Raw genomic sequence first — 27,970 nt, 5'->3', positions numbered from 1 at the left:
CTGATACATGAATTCAGCAAAGTCGCAGCATACAAAATCAATGTACAGAAACCGGCTGCATTTTTATACACCAATAATGAAGCAACAGAAAGAGAAATAAAGAATCTGATTCCATTCACAACTGCACCAAGAATCATAAAATACCTAGGAATAAATCTAACCAAAGATGTACAAGATCTGTATGCTGAAAACTATAGAAAGCTTATGGAAGGGAATTGAAGATACAAAGAAATGGAAAAACATTCCGTGTTCATGGATTGGAAGAATAAATATTGTTAAAATGTCAATACTACCCAAAGCAATCTACACTTTCAATGCAATCCCAATCATAATTGCACCAGCATTCTTCTTGAAGCTAGAACAAGCAATCCTAAGATTTGAATGGAACCACAAAAGACCCCGAATAGCCAAAGTAATATTGAAGAAGGAAACCAAAGTGGGAGGCATCACAATCCCAGACTTTAACCTCTACTACAAAGCTGTAATCATCAAGACACTATGGTATTGGCACAAAAACAGACACATAGACCAATGGAATAGAGACCCCAGAATTGGACCCACAAATGTATAGCCAACTAATCTTTGACAAAGCAGGAAAGAGTATCCAATGGAAAAAAGACAGTCTCTTTAACAAATGGTGCTGGGAGAACTGGGCAGCAACATGCAGAAGAATGAAACTGGACCACTTTCTTACACCATTCACAAAAGTAAACTCAAAGTGGTTGAAGGACTTGAATGTGAGACAGGAAACCATCAAAACCCTAGAGGAAAAAGCAGGAAAAAACCTCTTTGACCTCAGCCACAGCAGTTTCTTACTTGACACATCTCCAAAGGCAAGGGAATTAAAAGCAAAAATGAACTATTGGGACCTCAGCAAGATAAAAAGCTTCTGCACTGCAAAAGAAACCATCAACAAAACTAAAAGGCAACCGACGGAATGGGAAAAGATATTTGCAAATGACATATCGGATAAAGGGCCAGTATCCAAAATGTATAAAGAACTCACCAAACTCCACACCTGAAAAACAAATAATCCAGTGAAGAAATGGGCAGAAGACATGAATAGATGCTTTTCCAAAGAAGACATCCAGATGGCCAAGAGACACATGAAAAGATGCTCAACGTCATTCCTCATCAGGGAAATACAAATCAAAACCATACTGAGATACCACCTTACTCTGGTCAGAGTGGCTAAAATGAAGAAATCAGGAGACTATAGATGCTGGAGAGGACGTCGAGAAATGGGAACCCTCTTGCACTGTTGGTGGGAATGCAAACTGGTGCAGCTGCTCTGGAAAACAGTGTGGAGGTTCCTCAAAAAACTAACAATTGGGGCCCCTGGGTGGCTCAGTCAGTTAAGCATCCTCCTTTAGCTCAGGTCGTGATCTCGCGGTTTGTGGGTTCGAGCCCTGTGCTGGGCTCTGTGCTGACAGCTCAGAGCCTGGAGCCTGCTTTGGATTCTCTCCTTCTCTCTCTTCCCCTCTCCCACTTGTGCTCTCTCAAAAATAAATAAATGAAAAAATAAAATGAAACTATATCTACCCTATGACCCAGCAATAGCAATAGCACTGTTAGGAATTTACCCAAGGGATACAGGAGTGCTGATGCATAGGGGCACTTGTACACCAATGTTTATAGCAACACTTTCAACAATAGCCAAATTATGGAAAGAGCCTAAATGTCCATCAACTGACGAATGGATAAAGATGTGGTATACACACACACACACACACACACACACACACAATGGAAAACTACTTGGCAATGAGAAAGAATGAAATCTGGTTATTTGTAGCAACATGAATGGAACTGGAGGGTATTATACTAAGCGAAATAAGTCAGGCAGAGAAAGACAGTTACCATATGTTTTCACTCATATATGGATCCTGAGAAACTTAACAGAACCATGGGGTGGGGAAGTTACAGAGAGGGAGGGAGGTAAACCATAAGAGACTTAAATACTGAGAACAAACTTAGGGCTGATGGGGGGTGAGGAGAGGGGAAAGTGGGTGATGGGCATTGAGGAGGGCACCTGTTGGGATGAACACGGGATGTTGTATGGAAACCAATCTGACAATAAATTATATTTAATATAATTAATTAATTAAGTGTTCCTCGCACTCTTAGCCTACACATCACGGCTTCTTAGGAAGGATTCCTAAAGATGTTGGAAATCTATACCCATCTTGGAAAGCCTGGTCCCTTTTCTTTGCCCATGAGATATGGCTGCTGACTTTCCAAACAGAAGTTATTCCTTCTTCTCACACTCACTCAGGGTCAGTTCTTGCTCAGAGGTTTACACATATAATTACTGACAAGTGTTGTATTTCCCATTCTTGATAGTAAGCTTAGAAGGGAGTTAGGTCTGGCCTATTAGACTTTTGATGCCTTTTTTTTTCCATATAATGGGAATTCAGTGAGTGTTATTAAATTAATAATTTAAAATGTACAGAATATAAATTGATTTTTGGTATGGAGTTGTATAAAAATTGGCTAGATAAAAAAAGCACAACTGATTTCCAATTTTACTGTTCAGAAACTGCACTTTACTGATTCTTCAAGTCAATACCAATTTGGTTAGAATACTCTTTTTCACAAATCCCATAAAATAGCAAAAAGGTCTTGGAAATTTCAATGTTTGGCATTACTCACAACAGCTAATGAAAACGCCTTTGTCTGACAACATGTCCTGCCTTCTGGTTCAGAAATAAGGGTTGATGTAGCAGGGCATGCTTCCTAGGAGGTCATCCAGTTCATAAGCCATATTTCCTGCTTCAGTACAGAACAAAAGCCCCCAGAGAAACAAGCAAAATTCCTCACGGTTCTTCAAGGTCTTTATCCACTACAACCAACTTTCTGTCACAACTAACATTGCCCAGCATAAGACCAGGATCTATACCTTCAGCATGTTCATAATTTCTCAGTCTATCACAAGAATTCTCATTTGAGGGAGGGGCCACTTCACCTGGGACTAGAATGGAACACCTTCCCTGTCACCTGACTGCCATTGGTCTGGAGGCTTCTGGAGGATAATGATTCTGTTTCAGATATAGAGATAAATACCCATCCCTCCTCCTTCCCCTCTATTTCTCCCCAAAGGATGCTCCCAACTTCTTTTAAGGAATAATTTTTGGTGAGTGAGTAGCAAAAATAGCATGGGCTATGGTGACAGTCAGAGAGAGTCATAGGCCCAAAGAATCACAGGGAACGTAAAATGTGCTCTGAGGTACAGTCTACAGACTGCCTAAACGAAAGATTTCAAATAAAATCTGAAAAGAAATAAGCTACTTAATAATTTAAGAGTAACAGCTTCTATATTATCTTTAAAAATGGACAAGGAGAAACAACACTTGAATAAATTTGATATGCCAGGTAGCTTCGACTCCAAAAAAAGGTTCATGCTTACACAGAGCAAGGTTCTATAACAACCTGGTTTTCAATTAATCTTTTTTGCATGTGTACAGAGGAACTATGATCAGAGACAGCCTTCTGTTTCAGGGCACTATATTCTGTGGTTTGGTATTAAAAGGGAATGCTGCACCTGCTCTGTATCTCACTAATTATCATCAAATTTGACAGAACTCTAGAATATATCCAGGAATATCATAATGAAGCAGTATTCCTGGATACTGCTCAAAGGGTCTGATGATCAATCTGTAACACTGCAACAACAAAAACTATCATTACCTGAATGCTTAGTCTAAGTCGAATCACCCATGAAACCTATGATGTAATAGAACATCCAGGGGCACCTGGGTGGCTTAGTCAGTTGAGCGACCTTCAGCTCAGCTTATGATTCCAGGGTTGTGGGATCAAGCCCTGTGTCAGGCTTCATGCTGAACATGGAGCCTGTTTAAGATTCTCTCTCTCTACCTCTACCCCTCTCCCTTGCCTGCTCTCTCTCTCTCTTAAAAAAAAAAAAAAAAGGTAATCACCATCCATACTTTACAGATGAGGATGAGGAAACTGAGACACTAAGAGTGAAGTGAATTGCCTGAGGTTGAAGAGCAAAAAGTGATAGAACTGGAACTCTAAGCCAATCAGAATTCAGAGCCAATATAAGTTAACTAGTATATCATGCCTCCTTCTCAAACAAGAATTACCAAGTTTTTAAAAATACCAACTGTTGCAAAAAACAAACAAACAAACACACACACACAAAACCACAAATGTTAGGAGCACCTGTGTGGCTCAGTCTGTTGAGTGTCTGACTTCAGCTCAGGTTGTGATCTCACAGTTCATGAGTTCGAGCCTGCATTGGGCTTGCCACTGTCAGCACAGAGCCTGCTTCAGGTACTCTTTACCCCTCTCTCTCTGGAGAGAGAGCTCAATGGAGCTGTCTCCCTCCCTCAATGGAGCTGTCTATCTCAAAAAATAAATTTTAAAAATACTAATAAAACTGAATGTTAAAAAAAAAAACACCTGCTCCTGATGGGGATTAGGTCCAAAAAAGTACACACATATTACTTATAGAAATGTCACCTGATGCAGCTATCTTTAAAAGCCATGTGACAATAAGCCATGTGCTTATTAAAAGTATTAGTGCACACAGCCTTTGATCTTGCAGCCGTACTCCTGGGAGTTAATCCTGAGGTATAAAAGCATAATATGTACAAGGGTATAATGTTAAATTCTACTCCACAAGGGGAAATGTTGAATAAACTGTGGCATAGTCCTACCATGGAAAACAACAAAGAAAGTAAAAAAGATAGATTTGCCTAGTCAGTTGACTCAAGAGATGCTAAGAGAAAAGAAGGAAGATATATCCAAACTTTGTGAAGACATGATTAGAAATTTTAGAAATAGTGGGACTCTTCTGGATATTGTTATGGTGGATACTGTGTCATTACATATTTGTCAAACCACACACAAAGTAAAACACAAGAAAGAACCCTAACTATGGATTTTAATTAATGTGTAGTAAGTGTCAACATTGGATCATCAATTGTAACAAATGTGCCACATCAACATCAGACTGAAGAATAGGAAAAACTGGGGAGAAGAGTTGAGGGGTTTATGGAATATGTCTATACTTCTACTCAATTTTTATGTAAACCTACAACTTATCAACAAAAGTCTATTCATTAAAAAAATGGTTAGAGACCACTCTCCATTTATTAAATATTATAATAGGCATAGAAAAACACTGTAGGTTGTTGGATAAGGGAGTTAAGCCCCCAAAAAGTGTTTTTTTCAAATTTTTCAATTTACAAGATGAAAACAGTAGGTATTCTATGATCTAATTCATGTAAAACTCTGTGTGTGTGTGTGTGTGTGTGTGTGTGTGTGTGTGTGTGTGTAGAAGGAAAAATATACAGCTGAACAATCTTGGCTGGAATTTTTTTTCCAACTACTTTTATAATACTTAATCCTATCACTTCATAAGTACGCCTTTCCTCAGCTCACCTTCAAACCATGAGATAGGAATAATAATTGATAAGTAAGTGAGAAGCTGGATCTTCAGACCATGCTTTACGATCAAGCAAAATTCAACAGTGCATTTGAAGCTGCTAGACATAGTAACTTTAATTATTTTTTTCTGTTATTCCTCATTCCAAAGCCAACATAAAATAATGAGTACTCTGCAAGACAGCCTGAGAATTTCTACAGGTATTTAAGTGAGCATAGAGTTCTCTGCTTTAGATTTCCTTCTAAACAAGATTTTAAGATCTTGGTTGGGGGAGTCTACACCACACACACACACACACACACACACACACACACAGACCACACTAATGCACTCAAAGAAAGATCCCCACCAAAAAGTACACTTGAAACTCAGATGTATAGATACATAATTTAATTCACATATTTCCAGACGGAAATTCTAAAGTCCTCTAGTTGAATAATCTACTTGAATAATCAAACAGATGTCTCCTAGCTCCTAAATGTAACATTCTCACCTAGAGTTGTTGCAGGAGGTTTCACATACCTCAAGGGACAATTTCCAGCCATATCCTTCAAGGCGTATTTTCCTCTAATTAAACCTAATCCCTATTACCTCCTGGAGGCCTCTAAGGGCTCGGTTTTCAAGTCACTGTGTTGTCTGGTTTGCCTTCTGAGATAGTTACAAATGCAGCCAGTCCCACCCATGCTCAGCCTGCTGAACCCTGAAAAACCATGAGCAGGAAACAGCCAGGGCCTCATCTGCAGGGTTTACGTGATGAAATGCAGCTCACAATTAGCTGCCCCTGCAATTTTCACACCTGGGGCTCTTGAGCTTTGAGGGTGCAGGTGGCCTAATGCAGGAGTAATTAGTTCCATGTCATTAATTATTTATATGGAGCTTATCACCCTGGGTTGGCAATTTTTGTTGACTCAAAACCGCAGGTGCACAAAGGAGAAGTGCATTTTGAACGTTTGGCCTCTTAAAAGAGAGAAAATGGTGCTCTTTGGGGCTATCTTCAAGGCATGCTCCAGGAAAGGCGATGTCATTCATAGCAACTGCAGGGTTTTGAGAGTTGACAAGTAATTTAAAATGGTGACTCACCATTGCTACAGTTGCAAAGGTGATTCTGCTTGACTCACACAAAATTCTGTTTTTAATATGTATCTTACAGAAAAACAGTTTTCCCATTTTGTTGTTGTTGAAGAAAAGGCAGGGAATGAAAATCCAATGTCAATGTCTTATCATTTGGGTCGAATTCCCGGAAAACCCGAAGTATTTGACATAACATTACTGGAAATTCTTATTAATTCCACCTTCAGAACTTCCAGGTGAATTTGATTTCAATGGTGTTATCCATACATAACTTCATTCTTTTTTAATTTAAATTTTAGTTAACATACAGTGCAATATTGGTTTCAGGGATAGAATTCACTGATTCATCACTTACCTACAACACCCAGTGCTCATCATTACAAGTCCCCTCCTTAGTACCCATCACCCATCTAGCCCATCTCCCACCACCTCCCTCCATCAACCTTCAATGGCTAACAGACACGTGAAAAGATGCTCAACATCACTCATCATCAGGGAAATACAAATCAAAATCACAATATCACCTCAGACCTGTCAGAACGGCTAAAATCAACAACACAAGAAACAACAGGTGTTGGCGAGGGTACAGAGAAAGGGGAACCCTCTTGCACTGCTGGGAGGAATGAAAACTGGTGCAGCCACTCTAGAGAACAGTATGGAGGTTCCTCAAAAGGTTAAAAACACAACTACCCTACAATCCAGCAATTGCACTGCTAGATATTTACCCAAAGGATACAAGAATACATAACCTCATTCTTACCAACTAAATTCCTCTAACCTAGGCTAAGGCAACCACTGAGACACGCTCTTCCCTGACTGACATGATGCTTATGATTCTAAACTCAACCTTCCTTTAGCTTCTTACCTTGATGTTAGTTTCCCATCTATTTCCAGTTAGGTATTTCTCCAAGTAGGAGTGGAGCAGGTCTTTCTCCCTAGATTTTTGTCAGGTTCAGGATTTTATAAAGTGTTGAAAATACAAAACTATTTCAGATAAACTTACAGTAAACTTTAACCTTACTTCACAGTGGTTTGAAAGTAGAGATTGTCTGCTAATATTGAAGCTAATGTTTCAATGGGAAGGAATTTCTGCAATTGAGACTTTCTTGATGTCTCCATGATCTCCAGGTAAAACTTCTGCACTCACTCACTGTACCAGTTAACCAAGACTGATTTAGGAAGGTCTCAGAGGAGCCCCAGCAGCTCCTAACTGCATTTCCTACAATCTCCAGATGATACTGATGGATCATGAACACACTCTGAGTAGCAAGCTTCTTGAGCATACATGTAGAAGCAATTTTCTCCCTTCCAGTTGGATAACCATCCAGTTCTGCCCTCACAGACTGGTTTTGGGCCTGCTGATGAAAAAACAACCAGCCCAATCCCAAATCACCCTACGTTTTTCCATTAATTTTGTATTTCAAAATTTTTCATTTACACCCCTCTAGTTGTCACTGTAAGAAAATTCTGGCACATATAACATAAATTACATATTGAGAAGAAAAAGTGAACATTTACAGCTAGGGAAGGTGCACAGTCATGACATTCATGAAAATGCCACTTTAATACTATGTCAGAGGTTCTCAGAATGTGAGCACACTGCATAAACAGCACCAGAATCACTTGAGAGCTTATTAGAAATACAAATTTCTAGATCTCTGAAATAAGAAACTCTAGGGGTGGGGCCCAGTAATCTGTTTTAACAAGCCCCCCAGGTAATCCTAATGCAAGCTAACGTTTTGAGAACCACTGGGCACATGCACTGCTTAGTCAAAAATCCAGGGGTTTTGCATTTATTCAATTCATCCTAAATCATGAATAGCATGAGTATATAATAACCTAACCCTGTTTTAGAAGTTAGAAGAGTTCATTTCTACTTTCTTGTAAACTTAGCTTGGTCTAGCTGAAAAACCTGTGCAGCTCTATCAAGACTTGAGATTCTGTTCCCTTCCTAGTAAGGTTAGTAAATGTATAATTTATTATTTAAACCACAAACTCTTGAGAGCAGCAGTAGGTACTTTTATAATTACACAGGGACAACAGACATAAATTGGGACTGTCCTAGGCAAACTAACACTTTACACTTTAGGACTGGTATGGACAAGATAAAGAAGTCTCAAGTGTCTTCCAGGTCTGAAATTTTTATAACAAGAAACCCTAAAAATTTCCAGCAAGTACTCATGGCTAGTTCTTTTTTTCTAACTCTAAATTTAAAGAGGAATTAATGTACCTCTCAATGGTGCCACTACATTTTTAAATGTCTTGCTGAACCCAAAAATGCATCTGATGTTCTTGGGACATCAACCTGGGGGATAGAATGTTCAGGGTAAAGTCCTGAAAATCCAAAATTCTCAAAGTCCTGGGTACAAAAAAAGAATGCTGTGTCAGCAGCTAAAATATCCCACTAACCATGTGTTAGACTCTTTGAGAAATAGCAAAGAGAACAATTTGGTTGAAGAGTGGTGTACTGGTGTTTGGTTCGAGGTTTTTTGTTTTGTTTTGTTTTTTTCCTGTTACATAAACAAGAGTTGTGTGATATCTTGAAAGGTGGAGGGTATCAATATGTTCAAAGGTTTTCAGCCTACTTCAAAAGTTTCAGCTGATTCGGAAACTGTACTCATAGTCCCCATACCCACCTCCACAAAGAAAATTAAATCAGAAGGAAAATACAAATGATTATCATAGAGAAATTCAGAAAATAGCATCTTTCCTTTATAAATGTTACCAAGACATAAACTGTGATATATGTATGTTTTCCAGAAGTTGGGAGTATTTTCCATTTCATTTAACATCATAGCACAAAATACAGTCCCTAAAAGTTCATCATTTGCAGCCTTCCTTTAAGCCTAACATTAATTTAAAATAACACAAAATACATCATTTTTTCTCTAGGAGATCCATGAATTTCTAAGTTTTTCCTTAGTGGTTTTATTTCCCAGTAAGTCTACCAGTCTCAAGTCTGGCTTTCAAAAATTTACTCCAATATCTAAATGAAGGCTTTAAACCACTGTCCCAAGAGAGCTGGAGAATCAAGAAACTAAGGGGCATTTAATGGGCACTTAATATTCTCATGTCAGTGATCAATCATAAACAAAGCTCTGCTTTTTAAGTCTCATGGTTTTCATCATCTAAAAGTATGTTTTTCCTAAACAATATTGTTGAAATACAGAAAGGCTTGGTAATTAGTGCTATTAATTATCCATCCTAACAGGATATTACAAAATATGTTTATGAAGAGCTCGTAATACACAAAACAATATGTGCTGTAAAACACACACACACACACACACACACACACACACACACACACACACACACACAAAAGGATATAAGCTACGTAACACACAGAAGTAGAAGACAGGAAAGAAACATTAAAATATTAACTGCTAATTTTTGAGCAATAAGATCAGGCTGGTATTTTCTTCTTATACTTTTTACAAATTTATATGATGTCTATCACAGAGATAGTGTGTAAGTGTAAAAAATCATAAATGTTATTTTAAACTTGAATGGTGCAGGGAGGTGAGGGGACTGTCCAGCAAGTGTCATGCTTATTTCATCTTCTGGTCAAATGACTTTAGTCAAATAATCAGAAGGCATTAAGAAATGAAAACATAAAATAAAAGCTATAGTCTTTATAATATAATAATGTGGCACATTTTATAACTTTAATAAGCACCAATTCTGTAAAACTTCAATTAAGCAAGTCTGGAAAAACCTGAGGATGAAAAACATCCTCTTTTGCATAATATCATAGGTGATATACTTAATACACAAATTGAATATAAATTCAGCGACAGGTTCTCAGCTTTTAATTAAGACCTTCCTAATTAAAATGTGATCCAAGGGCATATTATTTGTTTATTCTGATTAAATGCTCCCAATGGCAACATTTGATAACCACATCCTATCACAGATTTTCCCTCCATAGTTTACAAAACATTTGATATACTTTGAAACCGAACTCTATTTCCCAAAGTTTAGAAATAAGTAGTGAGAAGCACAGGTCTGGGTACATCAGGGAAATCAAAATGCTCAGACACCTTTACTAACAATTCAGTGATAGTTGAAAATAACCATTTGTTTACAAGTCCATTCTCTCCTGCCCTCCATGAGCAGTTCTGTAAAACAGCTTGAATCTTTCCAACAGCCCAGAGGCCTTCACCTCAGTTGCCAGTAGACAAAAACTACTACAGAGATAAAATTGGTTTTGAAAATGACTATACTAACAACTAAACAATTAGACACTGCAAGAATCCTCTTTGATGTTAGATGTCATCGTATTTAATTTTAAGTTGAAGATGACTTTCCTTCGTGATTTTTTTTTACCCTACTCTATTTTGATATTAATCTTCTCCAGAAGATTCTGTTACCTGGGTCTGAGGAAAAAAATACATAATTCCACAATTATAATTCTTAAACTGATCATTGCTATATGTTCAGCTATTTCTCAAAGCAATCCAGAATTTGGAGATCAAACTTGGGCCTAAGACACTGTCAAGGTTAGCAATTTCTTCCACATCCCCTTGCCTTTTGATCAATTAGAAAAGGTTAAGGCATTACAATTAAGACTAAAAGTCACCATCACTTACAATAATGTAGTTCGCTGATGCAGACACATGCACTCCATTTGTCTTCTCTTTCTGTTTTTCACATATGTCCAAAGATTTGGATTTGATTCTTGGTTAGATTTGTGTAATATTTGGGCAGGTTCCCAGTCAATGTGTACCTCCAGATTATCCTCCCTAGAACAGTAGAAGCAATGACGAGTCTCAGGGATGTTCTGAGGGCCAATGAAGAATGCCTACAATCCAACCTGAAAGAAATAAACAGCAGTAACAGGGTGCACATCTAGACTTCACCAGGAAATAGTTGTGCCTCATTTTACAGAAGGCATGTACCCTGTCTGGACAGGGTGAAGCTGTCTGGACAAGAGTCTCTGCAATGCAAATACTGTTTCCTTTTCCCTATGACTTTGCACCAATCGGAGAAGATTTTTCTGGAGGCAAAAAGTACAGGATCTCATTTAAAAATGAGGTAAACCTCAAAAAATGATGGCACAAACCATATGTGTGTATGTGTGTGTATAGATACTCACCTTCTTAAAAAAATTAAGAAAGTGGATATATTTGGTCTCTCCCGGAGAAGAAAAAACAGGAATAATGTCACTCTTAGTTTTCTTGAGAAAAGGATCTTGACATGTAGAGGAAAAAAGAAGTAGTAGCTAGGGCCTTACCACAGTGTTAGATCTACCACCAGTTGGGGAAACCCCAAGAAACCAAATTTTAGCTATACATGAGGAAGAACTCTGTAACACCTATAACTATGCAATCCTGTAATGCTCTATTTGGGAAAATAGTAAGGCCCTGCAGGAATGTTCCAACCAAAACCAGATGGTCACTCTGAGCAGCTGCAGAAGACACAGATTCACAGAACTCCAAACAAGGGAAAGTACCCAATGGAAGGAGCTAGGCTTCCTGGATACAACGCCTCCTCCCTCCCCACCAAAATTGAGAAATTTATCAAACCAAATATCAGATGAACTAAAATACACCTTAAAAATCATCATTCATCTCTACTACCAATATTCCTTTGCAAACAAAATAAAACCCATATTTTTGTGGCTCAATCATTTTCTGAATGAGGATTTGGGTAATGAAGTGTGATTTGGGAAGATTCTGGATAAAGAAGTATGAATATGGGTCAAAAGTAACCATCAAAACAAATCAAATGGTAGTTATATTATAGAATAGCACTTGTTCAAGAGAAAAAAAAAGTACCTTAAATTAAGACTTGTAATTTGCAATTTGTGACAATCTAAATACAACTTTGTCTACTGTCTATGCCTCTACAGTTTACTTTCCCATTATAAAAAAAATAGATTGATTAAACAAATTAATGTAAACAAAGGTGGAGGTGGGAGGCGTTAAAATTTACTTAAGGGAACAAATTGTTTTCAAACACATTTACAATTATCCAACAGTGTGTTAATTGTAAATGATCCTTATTTATTCATTCAACTACATCTAGCAGAGTGTTTATCTGGAATAGTTTAGTAGCTTGCTTACTATTACGTTAACATTAAAACTGTATATCTGTAAAGTATTCATAGATTCTGATTTTTCATATTTATACTGACCATCTCATAATTTTTCATATTAGAAAAACAATACTAACAAATACCTGCATAATAAGATATTATCCTGTATAATATACAAGTATTTTCTTTTATAGAAATGATTCTAGGGGAAAAAGGTTACCCAATTCACCTAAATGTATATTCGAGCAGTTCTAATTATGTTACCTTTGTAATAGGAACACAAAATAGGTTATAAACCAAATTTATCAATATCAAAAATAAATCCTGTATGTAAGTGTGTATTAGTGTGTATGAACAGGAGAGTGTGAGGGGTGTGTGGAAGTACGAGTTTGTGAGTATACGTACGTGTGAGTATGGATAAGTGTGTGGTGTGTGTGTACCTAACTGCAGGATTGTTGTCTTGTCACTCATTCAACCAAAAGTTAAATTGAATGCCTTTCTATATTAGCCACATTCAAGGTACTTACAATACTCCACTAAGAAAAAGTTAAAAATTATTGCACTCAAAGAATTTATGTTCTAATTGAGGGAGACAGACAACAAAAAATAATCATAATTAACAGAGAAGTGTTTTGAAATGTAGAAAACACAGAGTCAGACATGGGTTATCAATACTGTTAGGAGTGTCAGTAGGGGGCAGGTTGCATTTTTAAAAAGCATGATCCAGGTAGACTTCCTTGAGAAGGTGGCACTTGACAGAACAGAAGGCAGTGAGAAATTTCACCCTGTACATATCTGAGTGAAGGGCAGTCCAGCCAGGTGGTACAGCAATGCAAAGACCCCAGTATACTCAAAACATAGAAAGGGGGCCAGCACAGTGACCTGAAGAATGAAAGGAAACCAGGAGGGAATGAGGTCAGATGTAAGGGAGTGGGATTGCACACAGCCTTGGAAGCAATGGTAGGATTTCGGCTTTTCTCTGAGATAGACAGGTGAAGTGTCAAGCCACATGGTCTAGCAATTAGCACCTAAATAAGCTATAATCGTAATTAGTTATTATTATTATTATATATTCTATAATGTCTCCCAGGTAGGATTATTACCCTATTTGATAGATGATTAAATGGAAATGTATACATTTTTTACTTATAAGAAGTTAAAATGTCAGTTTCAGGCCAGACCAAAGCCATAGCCCAACCTCCTACACTGAGCTTCTTTTATGTGGTAAGGTAAATACAGATCCCACCTTCTTAAAAACATGAAAAGTTGTTGCTCTTAGAGACAGTGAAGTGGGAAAAGACTTCATGGATGATTAAAACTGCATCTCGGGAAGCTACTAACAGTTCAGATTCTGAGTGAGATAGGAGGCAAGAGGTTTCTGCAAAATACGCACAGGCTGGCTTTCAGAGGAATGTAAAGGGATCATTTTTACAGTTGCCCTGCTATGACTGTGCCTACAACCATGTCCTCATAGTTTTGTATTTCTTTTCCTTGACATATTGTGATACCTGAGGCCTAACTAATTTATTAAGCATATACGGTAATTTTGAGCTCAGAGTAGACTAAAGTACAGGGCAAGCTTATCCTCATTTATGGCTTGTCCCATCCTCAGTCTGCAAAGGATGCCCTTCCAAGGATCTACACCCCTATGGAGCAGATGTACTCTCACGAACATTCACTCCGTTGACCTCATTCTTCAAATAGCCTTTTTCTTTGGATCTGAAAGAAAACTTGAGACCCTCATTGTGTTTGTGGCAAGTCCAAGCATGTCCACCCTGCCATAGTGTGTTTGTCAAAACACCAGTTCTGAAATCACACAGAAGCCACTGCAAGGGGCAAGTCCCTCTCTCTGAGTTGGCATCCACAATGAAATGGGACTCTTCACCAACAGGCTGGGAGTCAATGACAGCAAACCCCTTTGACCACAGCTGTGCCAGCTTTAAAAGCCAATGAATTCTGTTGTTCTCTCATGTTGGCAAATAACTCAGTCATCCCTTCCTAGCTTTGTAATACCCCACTTAACGGGGTCAAATTAGTTGGCTCTCACTAAGTCTTCTAAGTAATAAATTATTCTTTGCCACTTGTTTTCAGAGTTGTTTTAAGAGGCCCATAGGGGCAGGCAAGTCAAAAATGAGAACTCTTTAACAAACGCTGGCAAACCACCCTCCCCTTGATGTAGAGGAAAAGATCTACAGGCTGTTAAAAGGACCTCCCTCTGGTTAATAGAGTACTGACCTCTGGTCCAAATCAATGTTGGTGGAAGAAAGAAAATGGGCTTTTGGAGAGGTGAGATAAAGTGGTAAAACACATTTATTTTTAAATAAATAGCATTTGTTTCCCTTCTGCATGCACTGGCATGCCACCCTTCTTAGTTATCCACAAGATACTGACCTAGGGTTTTCATTCTATTGCACCCGCTGTTGCCACCTGCTGGTGACATATCATGATTGACGTACAAGGCATGGTGTTGGTATTCTCATGGGAAACGCAAGTTGTAAGCTTTAGGCCAAAATCAAAAGTCTTCATTTCATGGGGACTCAGTCTTCCTTGACAGGGGAAAAGAAAAGTCCAGAAAGCAAAGGGAAAAGATCCTATTCACAGTCAACTTTCAAGAAGTTCTGGGTAGGGGCGCCTGGGTGGCGCAGTCGGTTGGGCGTCCGACTTCAGCCAGGTCACGATCTCGCACTCCGTGAGTTTGAGCCCTGTGTCAGGCTCTGGGCTGATGGCTCAGAGCCTGGAGCCTGTTTCGATTCTGTGTCTCCCTCTCTCTCTGCCCCTCCCCCGTTCATGCTCTGTCTCTCTCTGTCCCAAAAATAAATAAATGTTGAAAAAAAAAATTAAAAAAAAAAAAAAAAGAAGAAGTTCTGGGTACGTTTCAGTCCTATTATTCCACCAATACAAGAGATTCAGTTAACCTGCCATTACCTTTCCCTCTACAAGCTATATTGGACATGCATTCCCCTGACCACTGGAGATATAATTTTGTATCCTGCTGTGTATCTTGAAGACTGTAAGTTTTATCCTGCTGTGTATCTTGAGGAACTTGACCTCAAATGGAAGACTGCTTTTCAATTTTCCCTAGGCAAACCCCAAAGGCAAAAGATAACCTCTTCTGCCTGTTTCCAAGGAGCCTGGGGGGTGACAAGGTTCTGGTACACCACATCATTTATAAAAGAACCATCAGAAGTGTATGTACCAAACACTCCTGGAAAAATTCAGGGTAAGCATGTTGAAGTAAAGCAAATCTATTTTTTAAAGGCCCATACTGAGCTGTAATTTGCTATACAACATGAAATAGAAATATATTTCCTTAAATTTCTCCACACTCATAAATAGCCAATACCATGGTACATGTTTCTTGGAAATTTAGACACATCAGAAGTCATTGTGCATAGCTATACATGTTTAAATTTTAAATTTATGGTCATACAATAGGAAAGTTTCAAATGAAAGTATACCAAGTATCAGGAAGTTCAAGAATTAAAGTCCCATAGTAGTCTTAACATACCCACAATGTACAAATGCCACATCATAAAGAGGTTTAAAAGTTTTCTTCAGTAGACATGCGCAATATTGAATAGGCCCAGCATGAACAACTCAATACTTATATGTATTTTGAGTTTTAATTTGTAAAGTGAGCTGTGTTTTAATATTCATTTTTCATTCCCTTGTCAATGCTCACAATAAGAACACCAATGTTAAGGGGCCCAAGGCTATGCCCTGCACCCTTATTTTCTTTTTACACTCTCTCTAGGTTATCTCATCCAGTTCTACAGCCTGTAAATGCCACCTGTATTCTAGACATTTTTCAATCTATTTCTCCATTCCTGATTTCTCCCCAGAACTCCAGACTCATAGCCAACTGACCATCTGAGAAATAACCAGCATCTCAAACGTGACATACCCCAAAGCAAAACTCTTAATTATGTTACCCACACTTGCTCTTCTCTCTAAATGCCTTCATTTTTGTAAACAGCACAAAAACACTTCCATTTGCTCAAGTAAAAAATCTGAAAGCTAACTTTGATCAGACTCTTTTCTCTCACTCCTTATACATAATCCATCTGAAATTCTTGCTGAATTAAAATTCTCTAAAATTCTATTTCTCTCCATCTCCACTGATGCCACCTATGTTAGCCATCTATTTGGGCATAATAAATAATTCCAGAACATAGTGCCATAAAACAACAAGGGTTTATTATGTCACATGGTTTCTGAGAGTCGGGAATCTGGGACAGACTTTGCTGGGTGGTTCTGGCTCAGAGTCTCTCATGAGGCTACAAACTCAAGAGGGCTGCAGCATTGAGCAGGGCTGCAGTCATGTCAAGGTCAAACAGGAAGTTGTTGGCATGCTCAGTTCCTTGAAGGCCACTAGCTGGAGGTTTCAGTTCTTTACTACATGAGCTTCTCCCTATGGTAACTCAGAACACGGTAGCCCATTTCTCCCAGAGTGAGAGATCAAGAAAGAGAGAGACCAACGTGGAACCAATAGTCTTTTATAACCTAATCTCAGAAGCAACAGAACATCACTTCTGCTATATTCTACTAGTCATTCTGACTAACCATGGCAAAATGTGGGAGCTGACTAACAGAAGACTGTAAATATCAATAGAGAATCACTGTAGGCAAATGTGAAAGCTGGCTACCATTTCATCCTAGCCTAACCCTCTACACACAACTGCTTAGAGGCCTGAAACAGCCCACTGATCCACATCCCTGCTTCTCCTCTTGCCATCTCCATTCATTAACCACTCAGAAGCCAGAAATCAGATCTTGTCATTCTTGTACTTAGAACCCTCCAATGGCTTCCCATTTTACATAGAGTAAGATCCAAACTCTTAACCTGGCCTTGCCTACCTATAAAGTTCATTTCCCATCAAACCCAGCCACCATAGACAGATGCTTGTTCCTCCAACATACCAGGTTGGGTTCCTCTTCCCTGGGAGAATTTAGACCACAGCTTAAATGTCACTTCCGGAAAAACCACTGGCTTTACTGTATCTTAGATACAGTACTCATTCAGATACTCCCCTGCCCAGCTGTCATTCTTGCCCCAGCCCCATACACAAACACAAGTGCACGTCTTACCTGCTAAGAGCACCCTGACTCTTTAAGAGCAGGCAAGGGGCACCTGGGTGACTCAGTTAAGCGTCCGACTCTTGATTTCAGCTCAGATCATGATCTCCATGTTGAGCATGGAGACTGCTTAGAATTACCTCTCCCTATGCCCCTCCCCCACTCATGCTTTCTCTCTCTCTCAAAATAAACTTTTTTTTTTTTTTTTTTAAAGAACAGGCAGGGGACACCTGGGTGGCTCAGTTGGCTAAGCATCTGATTCTTGATTTCAGCTCAAGTCATGATCTCGTGATTTGTGAGTTCGAGCCCCACATCAGGCTCCGTGCTGACAGTGTGGAACCTGCTTGGGATTCTCTCCCTCCCTCCCTCTTTGTCTCTTCCCCTTGCTCTGCCCCTCCCTCACTCGTGCTCTCTCTCTCTCTCTCTCAAAATAAATAAATAAACTTTAAAAAAGAACAGGCAAAGAGATCTTTTCTTTTTTCATTTTACTTTTTTATTTAGAAGTTTATTTATTTATTTCGAAAAACAGAAAAAGTGCATGAGCAGGGAGGAGCAACGAGAAAGAGAATCCCAAGCCATCTCCCTGCTCTCAGCACAAAGCCCAATGCAGGGCTAGAACCCACCAGCCTGAGCCACCCAGGTGCCCCTAGAGATCTCAGTATTAGGGAATGCAGGCTCCTCTCATCTATAGGAAATGACACATGTTACTCTACTGCAGACACAGTAATCCTTTCCTTCAATGATGAAGCAAAAGGGTCTAGAACTGTCATGTGGTCCTACACCAACTAATGAGAGGTAGGAGGATATTTACTGGGAGCTTCCTTTCTAAAATAAAAAGAGTAATCTTGGTAAGAACAACATCTTTTTCTCCCATCACTACTTCTCCAAATGTAACTACCATAAGGATATAAGTCCAGAACTATTAGATAAGCAACCATCTTGTGATGTGAGATAAACAGCATGATAATGAAAACCTAACACACCAAGAATGATAAAATAGTAAGATACAAATCAGACTCTGATCTTTGAACCACTACACTGCTCCTGGTCCAACAACCAACCTGTAGATTCATTGCCATAAAAAATTATCACATAACCTTATCATTTAAGACCCTGCTCATCATATCTTTCTGTTACATTCAGCACAAAGTATTCCTAATTGATATGTTCACTCACACAGAATCTTCCTGCTAAATGATGATGGCTCACTCATTAAAAATCTTCGACTCTATAATGTAGCGTCCACTTAAAAATACCTGATGACAAAGAACCAACAGAGTTACTGAGGCCTATAATCTTCTTGCTAAACTTTCTTGAAGATCTTTAGCAGTAACAATGAAGGCTGAAGTATAAAAGTGACTTGTTTTATAAGCATTTCCATGGAAAAGTTTCTTTTAATGAACTGAAAAATAATAAAAATTAATCTTTAATGAGGCTAATGAAAAATAGTATTAAGCATTTTACCTCAATAATCTGAGCCTGTGAATGATTTGACCTAATGAAAGAGCTGGTATTGTTAACCCATTTCATAGATGAGGAAACTGAGGTTCTGAGAGGTAAGTTTATCCAAGGTTACCCAGCTTACAAGACAGACCTGAGACTTGAACCCACGTCCACTGACATGATGTTCACAGGCTTACTTCTAGCACCACCCCTAGCCTCCAGGTAGGGCTGGGCCCATCATTAGCTCTCTACCCAGTAAGTATCTTAGGAAGTGTCTCACTTGAGTGACCTGTATATCCAGACCAATGTACAGCTTGCTCGGTGGCCATCATTTGGCATCTATATCTTAAAGGGTGCACATTAGAGAAAATTTAGATACAGTTGCTGTTACTCACACAGAAGGAATATTTTTAAACCTTCTGAACCTAATTAAATACCTAGCGTCACAAGGAGAAAAGCTTGTGCTTTAAAGTTGGAATTTAATGTCGTAGCCATTCAGCTCATGACAGCTTTTCCTATTCCCTGACATCTGTCTTGGTCAATATTCGATTTTAGCATAAAATTGCTCATTTAACTGATCTCCCTATTTTTACACTTCCCCCAAACCCCTGTAACTCTTCCCCACATAACAGCCAGAGTGATCCTTCTTATAGTAAGTCAGATTACATCACTCCTGTTCCCAAACTGTCTCATGGCTTCACATGTCAGGGTAAAAGCTGAAGTCCTTACAATGGCTGACCAGGTCCTCTCAAATACTGCCCCCTTTTGCATTCTGATCTCACTGCCTAAGACTCTTCCCTTTGCTTGCTTTTCTTAGGTAAATTGGCCTTCTTGCTCTTTCTCAAGTAAGCCAAGAACTCTTCTACCTCAGGGATTTTGCCTCCATTTATACTTTTCCTTCTCCTTGGAAAGCTGTTCCTCCAGCTACCTAAATATTCTGATCCCACAATACATATTATCTCTGCTCAAATGCTTTATTACCTTTATTGCACACCATGTATAAAACAGCAACACCTCCCCTCCAGTACACACACACTTCCTCTCCTTTTCTGGACTTTTTTTTCCCAAAAGATACAGCATAAAATTTATTTGTCTACTTGTTTATTGACTGTCTCCCTCCCATTGTCATATAAGCTCCTCGAAAACAGGGACTTTGTTTAGTGTGTTTCCAGAATTTAAAGCATGCTTGTCATGCAATAGGTACTCAATGAATACTTGGTGAATGAATGAATGAATGAATGAATGAATTTATCTTGGGCAGTGAAGTCACATCACTGCTCTGTGACTTAATTTCCTCATCTATGAAATAAATGAGTGAAGATAAGAGGATCTCCACGTTTTCTCCCTATTCTCTCATACCACCACATAAACCAAAATGCAGGCCTTCCTTCAGCTCAAGAACCACAAGGATGCTCCCTCAGAGCCAAGAATGGTTAGTTTCTCTCTACCTTTCACCTCTTGGCTTCCTGGGTGGCCCTGGGCAAGTCACTTAACTCTTTCTTTAATTCTGCATTTATAAAACAAGACTAACACGTACCTACCGCATTGGGGAGTTGGGAGCATTAATTAATGCTTGTAAACTGCTCTGGTATTTCTCGATTAAAAGATTCAATTAGAGTAAATTGTTACTAGTAGGTAAATGAAATAACAAGACTGTTCTAGGCACTATAATTCATACATGAATTCCAGCTTTAAAAAATTAGAACCGTCACATATATTCTAAAGCAATCCACAAAACACTCTACTCAAAAGAAGTTTTTCCAAAATTTTAATCATCTGAAAAGTAGCTCAAAGAAGCAACATGCCAACTTTTCCTAACCCAGGATGTTCCCCAGTTGTCACATCTAGTTCTATATATGTAACTAAGATTACAATTCACAAATTTATCATTAAAGAAAAAAATATATTTTAGCCCATCGCCTACTTCATCTTATCCTTAAAAAACAAAGGAAAAATAAATATTTTAAAGCACAAATATATCAAAGAAAAATGTATTACAAATTTTTTAAATTTGTGAGGACATCTAAGACTATTCAAGAAAAAGAGAATGTGAAGAGTTATATTTTGAAATACCAACACTATCACATAAAGCTGAAGCTCTACTAACTGGATTACTTCAGGCAAGCTAAGGCTCTCCATTTAAAGAGCTTTATTATATTAAACTTCAAATAACTTTTAATCCACCCTGCCAAAAGAGATATCTTGCCTACATCTTAGCTGCATTTTAAGCAAACATTTTTTTTCCATTTTAGTGCCTTGATACTATCCATGAAAGAGAATGTCATCGCATTGCATGTCCTTCCTCTACTCTTCCAAGCTAATTTCCTTCATTTTCCTCCATTTCCTTACTTTGTTTTCTTAATTTCCATGAAGATCTTCCAAATTAAATCTGCTCTCCCTGCTCACTATAGGAAACTTGGGAGTTGCTTCTTGTTCAAGGACACAATTGGCCTCCTGACATGTGAGGGCTGATGATGCCAGGGAGGACTACTTCTCTGGGAACACCTGTGAATGGTGTATATGGGGTTTGGAGAAGGCCCCTAAAGCTTTTACCAGCTCAACAGCCAGGAAAGGGAGACGGGGTGTGAAACTAGACTAATTCACCTTTTTCTTTAGGTCCCACCTCTGAATCTCCTGTTTACCCCTTCTGTTGAGTTACTAAAGATAACACAGGTGAAGGATTTTCTATGTAAAAACCTATGTAAATCTACTAAACCTGCTTTTTGAGAATTGGACTTCTTGGTAACCAGATTATTATCATGGTTTCTCTTCACACAAAAAAATTCACATAAACAGAATTTTATATAAGATATCAGAGGTCTGAAATATCTCTGAGATTCATGAATCCTAGATACTGTGACCAAAGTGAACCAGATAAGGAAAACTATCTGAGGAGGTCTACAGATGGGTTTCAGTGGTACCACAAATTCCTCATGTAGAAAAATATTCCATAAACAATTTATTGATCTAGCAGGCTTTTATTCAGTGGTTCATAAATCGGGCAGCATCCAATCTAGCAGACAGAAAGGATGTCGAAAGAGCTGTTCAAGATAACAGATTTTTATAGACCAAAGTGAGCAGGATCAAGGAAGTTATACTGGTCATTTGCTGACTGGTTAAAGCAGGGGAGATTTCCTTATATGGAACAAAGAGAAGTCTTGGAACTAGGTCAGGTAACTTGTGCTAAGCAGGCAAGTGCTGATTAGTTGACCTAAAGCCTTCCTATTCCGGGAGAGCTAAGCATAGAAACATTTAAGTTTTCTGGTTTGCGACATAAGGTGTAGCATAAGCAACTCCATCTTGGGTCTAATCTGGTTACTTTAACACCCCAAATTGTGGACATTTTCCTGAGAAAGGTTCCTTAGCTTCCACCATTCTATCAAGGGGGTCTGTGACCCACTTGAAGTTAAGAATATCTGAGCTAGGGCTCCTTGAAACACAAATTTGCTCCCCTGGACATAGTCTAAATTTCTCAAGAAGAAAGGGACATATTCATCATCTTTTTATTATTCTTGATACTTAGAGTGTTTAATACAGATTTATGAAATGCATAAGTCAAGTAACCATTCAAAAGCCAAGTTGGTTCGGTAGAATAGTCATTGGCATAAAAAAGAGGAGAAACATCAAGCTGAGCCATAGAAAGCTATATACACACAGATCATCTCATTAATTTTATTTCCCAGGTATCTCTCAAGAGTAGGCATTTAAATCATGTGAAGATTATTTTACACTTTATCAACTTCATAATCAACATTTAGATCTGAAGAAGTGTTATTTATATATATCGTGGCAGCCTCTCAAACTCTAATGGGCTTACAATTTACCCAAGGATCTTTTAAAAATGTTGGTTCTAATTCAGCAGGTTGGCATGAGGGCCTGAGATCTGCATTTCAAGCAAGCTCCCAGGTGATACTGATGTGACCAGCTTTCAGACAGCAATTACAGAAGCAAAGACATAGAGAACAGAGAAAATGGATGTTAAGGATTTCCTACTCACTTCCTCACTACATTTGGGACCAGGATATAATGGCCACTTGTGGATGGATTTAAGGTAAGGAAAAAGTCCACAATAGAGCAAATAGACTCTCATGCAGAAATAAAGAATATTCTCCACAATCCAGTTGAAAGCAATATTAGATGAACTGTATAGTAAGACATTGATGGGATTTTCCCATTCTCCAACTAAATACTGGTATAGAATAAGCAAAGATATTTCACTTGTATTTAGGTTTTTACTGACTAGAAACACAAAGACTATTTAAACATTATATCAAACTCTTAAGTCTGATCACATTGTTAGGGAAAGTAAAAGTTCTTACCCAAAATAAGAATTTCAGGGCAGAAATTTATACACATTATTTAAGAATGAGTTGTCCTTCTTTCTCCTTTTCCTTTCAGCCCAGGGCCATTTTGCCTTGTCTTCTCACCCCAGAAAATTACAAGGTGAGGTTCTATTACCCTCAACTTTCTCTTTATGGTTTCTCAATGTTCCTGAAATACATTTACCAAGGGAAGGTGTTCATTTTCATCTTAAGTACTTGTAACTCCCTACATAACTTGTCAAAGTTTTTGAAAGGGCAAATTTTAAAAGCTTCATACTCTTGTTTCAAGTACACATGTTAATAGGCCTTAATAAAACCAGAGTTTCAGGGGTTTTCTTCTACTTGCAGGGTCTTTTATTGAAAATAAATTCCAAAGGTTCCCCATCCTCTTTGCCTATGGTAAATTTCTTTAAACTGCCAACACTTTATTTCAAGTGGAATAAAATTTTTAATTTTCCTATTGACAGTGTTAGTCCAATGGCATTCTTATACACTGACCCATTTTATTCCAATGGAGGTCTGCAATGGGTCAAGTCTTCAAATTAGGGAAGGAAAACAGAGTGACAATGACAATGTAGCAGCAGACAGGAAAAAATGTAAGATTTACTCCCAGTCCTACTTCGGAGTAGTCACACACATATGGAAGAAGCGACCCCTATGAGCCTCTGCAGATGGTAGCAGTAGTTTGAAGTTAACATGAACTCTGGATGAAACCTTGATTCAAGCTCCTGCTCTGGCCCATGAGACTATGAAAAGATTTGTTTCTCCTCTGTAACTTCAGCTTCTTCCTCAGTATAAAGAGAGAATTGTGCTAGATGGTCACTACTGATGATTATAGCTCTAAATATTGCTTCCAGTGGAATCTGCCTAGGGGCAATTAGAGAATCCAAATCAGCAAGACCCATTCAATGCTTAGTGGGTGCCTATCCATAACAAAGACGTGGGGTGCTTTCGTTTTGATACCCACTTTTATCAATTATCAGTTGACAGTGCTTCTGGTAAATTTTGCAGCACATGTTCCAATGTCTTTCTGACAGTTACAGAAAATCAAAAAGAAACAAATAAAACACTCTTGCATCTAGCTTAAACTGAGTTTGCATTAAAGTAGAAAACAAAAATTATTTGGAATTTATACTGATGCTTTATCTCTGGCAGACTACGTTAGAGGTCTGTTGCCAGTTTTTCTTCTATGGAATGAATAAGTCAAGATTAAACACCTGGTATCAACATATCAAGGATGAAACACTACTATCTTGATGCAATCAAGTAGTGTCCATTGTCTCAAAAAAAAGTATCTTTAGTTATAACATATACTATAAGGTAAATTATAAGGTAAACAAACAGTAATGATGCTCATAGTCTTTCATGGTTTGTGTCAGTATAACAAAGATTTATCCAATTCCTGTTAAGTCCATCGGAAAGTCTCTGACCCACACCCTCTTTAATAAAGTTTGTTGTCCATCAAACCAAATGAGTATTTTATTTTCAAAAAATCCCTCTTGAATTCCAAATGATCAAATCTGTTTGTAAACTATTATCCAAGTTCATTCACAGATTAGCAGATTATAGAATAAATATAAATATAGTCAGTCTATGCATAAATTTCAGGGGGGAAAAATACTCTTAATTTAAATGTAAGTAAAATTTACTATTTTGATGAGAAAACCATTTAGCATAACAAAGATACACCTCAGGGAGCCTGGGTGGTTCAGTTGGTTAAGCATCTGACTTTGGCTGAGGTCATGATCTCAAGGTTCATGGGATCGAGCCCCACATAGGGCTCTGTGCTGACAGCTCAGAGCCTGAAGCCTGCTTTGGATTCTGTGTCTCCCACTGTCTCTGCTCCTCCCCCATTTGCACTCTATTTCTCTCTCAAAAACAACAAATGCTAGAAATTTTAAATAAATAGATACACCTCAACACTGTGACTTTTTGTCCAATATCATGAAGATATATATTTCTCTTTTTGCTTTCCTAGTAGCTAAAACCACACATTGCTACACTGTAACTGTAATGGAGAAAACTTTTCAACAGGTCTCTTTCTACAGTGCTTAACTTTATTATCCTGTTACAGTATATTGGGCACAAGGGGGCACTGAAGGAGTGAACAATTCCATCTACCATACTGGAACTGTGACACCTAAGTGTTCACCTTTCACTCTATCATACTGTAGCACTTACTTTCTTTCTTCCTTTCTTGTCTTTCTTTTTCTTTTTTAATACATGTAAGGAATATGTCTAGCTACTCTGGTCACATGAGGAAAAATTCATCCTGCCCATGAACGAAACCATCTTGAATGAAGAGTATACATGTCATAGCATCATGAAAGAGCATCATGTTTCACTAAAATGCCAAACATCTGGGACAAGAGTCTACTAGTTCTCTACTCAATATTCATAATACCCTTCCTTCTTACTAACAAAATCCCTATATTGCTGGAGGCAGCTACAAACTACATTTCCCAGTGACTCTAAAAGAATAGTGTGGATAATGAAACAGAGGGAAAAGTCCTCATTATGTGGCACATCTGGGAGAATTATCCAAAAGGGGGGGGGGTTGCTGAACTGTAAGACTCCTTTTTCCCTTACTCCCTCTTCATGCCTAGAGAGTAAATGCCATAGCTAGTGCTATAGCAGCCATTAATTCTGAAAAGATGGCAGAACAGAAAGAAAGAACAAGCCTAAGACCTTGGTAGGGCTATAGAATTTTCACTACATCCCTGCACTATCTTCTTCCAAACTTCATGTTATGAGAAAGAAAGGAAAAAATTCTTCTCTGGTTCAGTTCCCTATGACTTGGGTCTCTGAAGCTTTAAAATACAAGTATTTGAAAATCCGATAGACTCCACCAAAAGTCTGCTAGAACTGATACATTAATTCAGCAAAGTTACAGGATACAAAATCAATGCACAGAAATCAGTTGCATTCTTATACACTAACAATGAAGCAACAGAAAGACAAATAAAGAAACTGATCCCATTCACAATTGCACCAAGAAGCATAAAATACCTAGGAATAAATCTAACCAAAGATGTAAAAGATCTGTATGCTGAAAACTATAGAAAGCTTATGCAGGTAATTGAAGAAGATATAAAGAAATGGAAAGACATTCCCTGCTCATGGGTTGGAAGAATAAATATTGTCAAAATGTCAATACTACCCAAAGCTATCTACACATTCAATGCAATCCCAATCATAATTACACCAGCATTCTTCTTGAAACTAGAACAAGCAATCCTAAGATTTGTATGGAGCCACAAAAGGCCCCGAATAGCCAAAGTAATTTTGAAGAAGAAGACCAAAGCAGGAGGCATCACAATCCCAGACTTTAGCCTCTACTTCAAAGCTGTCATCATCAAGACAGCATGGTATTGGCACAATAACAGACACATAGACCAATGGAATAGAATAGAAACCCCAGAACTAGACCCACAAACGTATGGCCGACTAATCTTTGACAAAGCAGGAAAGAACATCCAATTGAAAAAAAGACAGTCTCTTTAACAAATGGTGCTGGGAGAACTGGATAGCAACATGCAGAAGGTTGAAACTAGACCACTTTCTCACACCATTCACAAAAATAAACTCAAAATGGATAAAGGACCTGAATGTGAGACAGGAAACCATCAAAACCCTAGAGAAGAAAGCAGGAAAAGACCTCTCTGACCTCAGCCGTAGCAATCTCTTACTCGGCACATCCCCAAAGGCAAGGGAATTAAAAGCAAAAATGAATTACTGGGACCTTATGAAGATAAAAAGCTTCTGCACAGCAAAGGAAACAACCAACAAAACTAAAAGGCAACCAACGGAGTGGGAAAAGATACTTGCAAATGACATATCGGACAAAGGGCTAGTATCCAAAATCTATAAAGAGCTCACCAAACTCCACACCTGAAAAACAAATAATCCAGTGAAGAAATGGGCAGAAAACATGAATAGACACTTCTCTAAAGAAGACATCCAGATGGCCAACAGACACATGAAAAGATGCTCATCGTCGCTCCTTATCAGGGAAATACAAATCAAAACCACACTCAGATATCACCTCACGCCAGTCAGAGTGGCCAAAATGAACAAATCAGGAGACTATAGATGCTGGAGAGGATGTGGAGAAACGGGAACCCTCTTGCACTGTTGGTGGGACTGCAAATTGGTGCAGCCACTCTGGAAAACAGTGTGGAGGTTCCTCAGAAAATTAAAAATAGATCTATCCTATGACCCAGCAATAGCACTGCTAGGAATTTACCCAAGGGATACAGGAGTACTGATGCATAGGGGCATTTGTACCCCAATGTTTATAGCAGCACTCTCAACAATAGCCAAATTATGGAAAGAGCCTAAATGTCCATCAACTGATGAATGGATAAAGAAATTGTGGTTTATATACACAATGGAGTACTACGTGGCAATGAGAAAGAATGAAATACGGCCCTTTGTAGCTACGTGGATGGAACTGGAGAGTGTGATGCTAAGTGAAATAAGCCATACAGAGAAAGACACATACCATATGTTTTCACTCTTATGTGGATCCTGAGAAACTTAACAGAAACCCATGGGGGAGGGGAAGGGAAAAAAAAAAAAGAGGTTAGAGTGGCAGAGAGCCAAAGC

At 38.4% G+C, this 27,970-nt stretch overlaps 1 long non-coding RNA gene across 1 annotated transcript in view; it reads right to left on the bottom strand.

The window, feature by feature from the left end:
• LOC122236989 overlaps positions 1 to 27,970 on the bottom strand; it is a 110,670-nt gene that overhangs the window by 68,324 nt on the left and 14,376 nt on the right. Inside the window, exon 2 of the long non-coding RNA XR_006215180.1 lies at positions 11,074 to 11,297. This is a non-coding gene — a long non-coding RNA (uncharacterized LOC122236989). The remainder of the gene's footprint in view (positions 1 to 11,073; positions 11,298 to 27,970) is intronic.

The sequence above is a fragment of the Panthera tigris genome, chromosome A3 (genome assembly GCF_018350195.1).
Source record: "Panthera tigris isolate Pti1 chromosome A3, P.tigris_Pti1_mat1.1, whole genome shotgun sequence".
In the NCBI taxonomy this organism is placed as follows: Eukaryota; Metazoa; Chordata; class Mammalia; order Carnivora; family Felidae; genus Panthera; species Panthera tigris.
This window is presented reverse-complemented; position numbering and strand designations above follow the sequence as displayed.